This window comes from Panulirus ornatus, chromosome 26 (assembly GCF_036320965.1).
Source record: "Panulirus ornatus isolate Po-2019 chromosome 26, ASM3632096v1, whole genome shotgun sequence".
NCBI classification, from domain to species: Eukaryota; Metazoa; Arthropoda; class Malacostraca; order Decapoda; family Palinuridae; genus Panulirus; species Panulirus ornatus.
Genome location: NC_092249.1, coordinates 7,183,028 through 7,188,890, shown reverse-complemented (window position 1 = coordinate 7,188,890; position 5,863 = coordinate 7,183,028). Strand labels below are relative to the sequence as shown.

At 42.5% G+C, this 5,863-nt stretch overlaps 1 pseudogene; it reads left to right on the top strand.

The window, feature by feature from the left end:
- Positions 1–1,088: 1,088 nt before the first annotated feature.
- On the top strand, positions 1,089–3,382 carry LOC139757364 (calbindin-32-like; annotated as a pseudogene).
- The last annotated feature ends 2,481 nt before the right edge of the window (positions 3,383–5,863 follow it).

Genomic DNA, 5,863 nt, shown 5'->3' with positions numbered 1-5,863 from the left:
AGAGACTTTGTGAACACCTTCTGTTAGCCTTCCTTGTCTCTGGTGACATTCCTAGAATAAACTTTGCCTCGTTAGCTCTCTCTTGTAGCAATAGCATTCCGCTGCCCTCTCAACAAGCGAGACTTATAATAGTTCATTATTGTAGTTTTTCCCCGAAGTGCCACGCTTCATGACGCAAAGAACACCCAGTACAGTTTAAGTCCGATTCAGGGATAGTCAAACACTGACAGACTAACCTATAAGAGATTTTACACACACAACACACACACACACACACACACACACACACACACACACACACACACACAGACACTGACACACTCATGGCATAAACAAAGGTGTGTATGTGTCTGTGTATACACACACAGGAGTAAAGACATGGTGCGTATATACAAGGCTCAAACGGGACGAAACGAATGTATGTATGTAGAGTTTCTCTCTCTCTCTCTCTCTCTCTCTCTCTCTCTCTCTCTCTCTCTCTCTCTCTCTCTCTCTCTCTCTCTCCTCAACAAACAAATAGAAATCAAACAGTAATCACACACAGGCACACGGGACTCCATAGTGTAGTGGGTAGCGTCTGACCCACCCGCGGCCTGGGTTCGAATCGTAGGCTAGGCAGCAGGCCCTGCTATTTATCCTCCCTTCAGGTTTGGTCGATAAACATAGACCATATATATATATATATATATATATATATATATATATATATATATATATATATATATATATATATATATATATATATCTTTTCTTTCATACTATTTGCCATTTCCCACGTTAGCGCGGTAGCGTTAAGAACAGAGGACTGGACCTTTGAGGGAATATCCTCACCTGGCCCCCTTCTTTGTTCCCTCTTTTGGAAAAAACCGAGAGGGGAGGATTTCCAGCCACCCGCTCCCTTCCCTTGTAACTTGTTAGTCTTGTTATCAACAAATATATGTAAGTTCTTTTAGAAATAGTTTTGCCTTAGAGTGAATGGGATAAGAAAACGAAAGAGGTCAGATACAAGAGCATACTGCTGACTCAACTGAATTCTTTTCTTTAAAAATGGTGGAATTCTAAAAATCTAATTTTGAGGAGGCAAGACCTGACTGAATGTGAACATTTTTGTACTCTAGGAAAATTAAGTCGCATTTTATAACTGAACTGGCCTCTTTTAGGATACCATATCAGACCCAATACTTTCCCTTCTTCCAAAACATCTTTTAATTCTCCCTAAAGTATAATCACACTCACCCCAACTCTCATTGACTAACTGGATCACATCAGACGTATGAAGTGATCATCAGGAGCTAGTTAGACTGAATACCCACCAACGACCAAAAGCAACACCGTCTCAAAATTCAGTTGTGGACAAAGTGATAGCAGGAAGTGGAGACATAGCAAGGGAACAGAGCTCAGACGACATCTTTTGTAATCACAGTCTCCGTAGTTAAGCCAAGCCTACAAGGAGGGAGGTGAAAAGCATGAGATAATCATAGCCACCTGGAGTGAATGATTAGGTGACAGCTAAGAAGAAACTAGAGTAATGTGGATGTACATTCTGACATGCACGTCACCCAAAAAAACTGAAGGCTGACGTGGGTGGCTTTTGAATAAGTGCCCTTTTACGAGAGCGAGTGTGTCTATTGACGGTGAGGGGATGCCGAGTTCATTAGGCGATCGTACATGAGGCGTAGGACCAGTCGCACTCCTTTGAAAGCTAACTTGTAAGCGCCGGACGGAACCTCTTCAAAAGATCTTGAATGGAGTCCGGGAGGCCGAAGGAGGGAGGCTTTTGCGTTCTACTGTCTCGTCTGCCAGTGTATGGCAGTGGGCGCCATCGGGCACATCGACCACCAGAGGAAGATGAATTTGCAGGAGGAGTGCAACAACTTCATGTGTCAGTTCCGTGACGATGAGTCGCCAGAACTGAAGAAGCTGAGGGCCATCCTGTTCATGGAAATCTAAAGCCACTACGACGCCAACGGTCATGGCTACATCGAGGGATCAGAGCTGGACGTCTTCTAATGAGTTATGTCTCCTCCGTCAACACCAGCGATAACCGCACCTCAAGTCTGTGTCGGACACCGTGCTGGCCGAGCTAAAGGTGTGCTTCATGGAGGCTTACGACGACAACAACCAAGACGGTAAGATCGAGATCAGGGAGCTGGCCCAACTCCTGCCGTTGGAGTAGACCTTCCTGCTGCTCTTTCGCCCCGACAACCACACCCTCGAGTCCTCCGTCGAGTTACGACAAAGACAACAGTGGTTACATAGAGGCTGGCGAACTGAAGAATTTCTTACGGGACCAAGACGTCTCGGAGGAGGACAAACGTACTGAATATACCGACACTATACTCCAAGACTTCGACTAGGACAAGGATAGCAAACTGTAACTTTCCGAAAGGCCAAGTTGCTGCTGGTCAAGAACTTCCCGTGCCGTTCAAGTGTTCAAGGTGAGCCAGGACACCTCCAAGTTGACGAAGGAAGACGTAGAGAGAGTCTTTGCTCTTTACGACAGGAACATTAGTGGAACAATTGAGGATGGGTAACTGAATGGTTCCTTGAAGCACCTTCTAGAATTGGTGAAAAAGGACTACGACGCAATGGACCTGCAGGAGTTCCAGGATGCCATCATGCGAGGATGCGACTTCAACAAAGAAGGCAAGATAAACAAGGAGTTAACCATAATCCTCTTGGCCCTGGCCAAGCACGGCCACGGGGCCATTGGGATCAGTCTAATGCAGTGTCTACATTCAAACACACTACTTGTCGAGATGTGGAGCTAATTGTTGGGGAAAACAGGAGCCTTAGGTACATGGCCATTGGTTTCTTCTCTGAGAACCTCACTAGTGCAGATATTTCCATTGGCATGGCCACTGGCAAAGCCAATGGCAACATCATTAGCATGGCCATTGCAAAACAATTTGCCTTTCCAGTAGCACAACCATTTGCATAACTACTTGATATAGCACTGGCAAGTCTAGCAACACCACTGGGGAGGACTCCATTGGTATATCCACTTAAGTATTTGAAGGTTCCACTGGCAGGAGCCTTAACCTTGGCTGCTCCTCTACAATAGACTTTTACGTAAAAGAGGAAGAAGAACATGACAGCATGTCCGCCAGTCCACGGCATGAAGGCGCGTGGGGGGAGTTACACTCCATAAAGCAAAGCTGGAAGGCTTGACCAGGGATCATCATGAACTGAATCATATGCAAGTTAGTGAGGTACTTTTTTCCCATCAAATGTAGCGTCTGTAGCGGTCACATGGGGTAACCTTGACGCCAAACAACACATTCATGAACATACAATTGTGATGGCTAACATGAATCTGTAAGTGATTATATAGTTGATTTGTGGAAGTTATCCACTCACTGTAATTTTGGACAGTTCTTAAGCCGAGAACTAAGAGACAGGATTGTCATAGGGATGAATTATGAAAGAAATACAGATTAAGTTAATGAACACCTCTGATCTAACTTTTGGAAAGGCAGGTCAGATAGCTACAAGCATGGAACTAACAGAAAAAAATCCTAAACACCGTTAGTGAATCAGTCGGCAAAGTAACTGCTACTAGAAGGAAGAATTATGTCACAAAAGAAGGAACACATGCTGATCTGAAATGGAAAAGATGCTTAGGGAAACATGAAAGCTTTAAATGTAAGTTTAAAAATTCAGGATATTACAGTTGCCAACGTATTGGACATATTGCTTCTGCCTGCACAACGCTTGCCAAAAGTGGGTAAAGGTAGAGTAAATATTATTGAAGGTGTTGAGAAGGAGAGAGAAAAGTGTATTAAAGAGAGTGTGAGTAATTTACACCAGTCATGAAGGAAAAGTTGTTTTATGTAGACTTGTACATTAATGATACACCAGCAGCCATGGAAATAGACACTGCAGCTAATTTATAATGAGTAAAGATATGTATGAAAAGTTATTTGCACATGGGCCTTTAGATGACTTATGTGTTAGGTTAAGAACCTACACTGGAGAGATTTTGAACACGGAAGGGAAACTAGAATGTGAAGTAAAGTACAATAATCAGCATTTAAAGTTGCTATTCTTTGTAGTTAGTTATGTGGCTAGACAAACTTTGTTGGGCAAGAATTGGTTGCGTGAGCTTAAGATGGACTGGAAGGAGATATTTTGTGTTAAAGTGTGTAAGTGTTCCAGGTCTTGAGAAATTGCTGGAACAATATAAGATGTTATTTGATAAGGGACAGGATGGTATAAAGGGTTATAAGGCTCACACCACCACTGACAAAGACGTTAGACCCATAGATGCTTAGGCGAGACCTGTTCCTTATGCGTTGAATAGTGAAGTGGAGAAGGAATAAGACAGACTTGTGAATGAGGGAGTTGTTAAGAAAACTACCAAGAGCAATTGGACTACTCCTACAGTAGTTGTACCTAAAGCTGATGATTCTATTAGATTATGTGGTGATTATACAGTTACCATTAATCAGTAATTGAAGATGAACAATATCCTTTTCCTACTTCTCAAGATTTGTTTTCGGCACTGACATGTGGACTCATTTTCACCAATTGTCCCAGGCACATAATGAAGTCATAGTTGACGTCGAAAGTCAGCAGTATCTTACCATCAAAAAGGATTGCATAAGTTCAAAAGGTCGTCTTATGGGGTTAAAGATGCACCAGGGTAATTTCAGTTACATCATGGACAAAATTCTTGTGGGTCTTCCAAATGTGTCATGCTTTCAGGGTGTCCTTTTTATTGACAGTGACTTCCAAAATCATGTCCAAACTACAATAATTGAAAGATTGCTCCCACAATGTCAGGCTCAACAGGAGCAAATGCTCATTTCTAGCTGAAGAAGTAATCTATCTTGGCTACAAAATGAATGCAGAAGGGGTAAGACCAGTAGAGGATAAAGTATGAAATGTAGAAGATTTACGAGCTCCAAGAAATGCCAGAGGATTGAAAGCTTTTCTGGGAATGAAACAATATTATTCAAGGTTCTTAAGTGGACTTTCATTAGTTTGGTCCCCTCTGCATGAACTGTTAAAGAAAGGGACTCCTTGGAAAGGAGCAGTGCAACTCAAAGGCCATTTGAGGATTGTAAAGCTGCTCTGTCTAGTACTGATGTTCTTGGTCCACAATGGTACCAGTAGAACACTAAAACTTGCTTGTAGTGCATCAGGCCTTGGATTATGTGCTTTCATCAGTCACATGGTGCATAACGGTGAAGAAAGACGCCACTGCATACACCCGAGATTTCTTACCCAAAGCGAGAAAAACTATGCGCAAATAGAGAACGAGGCTTTGTCGATCACATTTGAAGTAAAGAAATTTCACCAGAATTTATACGGTAGGGAATTTGTTATAGTATCTGATCACAAGCCTTTCTTGGCAATTCTACGTCCTAGATCACCTGTTCCTACACTTGCTGCGGCCAGAATGAAGAGCTGGGCTGTGATGTCTGTATATGACTGTGAGATACAGAAGACATGTTCAGAGGATTATTCCCCAAGGTCGATGGTTTGTCCAGGTTGCCACGTAGTGGATCAGATGATGAAGTACAGCCTAAAGTTTATACTGTAAACATGGAAGCAAAAGGTTTTCCGGTTATCTCTAATAATTTAAGATGTGAATTATATAGAGCAGGAATGTGTGTGGTGGGGTGTGAGAGTATTAGATTCCATAGTGTTCTAGAAGGCAAATTTTGAATGAACTGCATTTTGACCATCCACAAATAATGTCCCATGAATGCATTGGCCATAAGTTTTGTGAACTGCATTTTGAACATCCAGGTATATGTCCCATGAATGCATTGGCCAGAAGTTTTGTATGGTGACCTGAACTCGATGGTGAAATAGAAATGATGGTTACATGAGTGAACTGTTTGTCAGACTATTA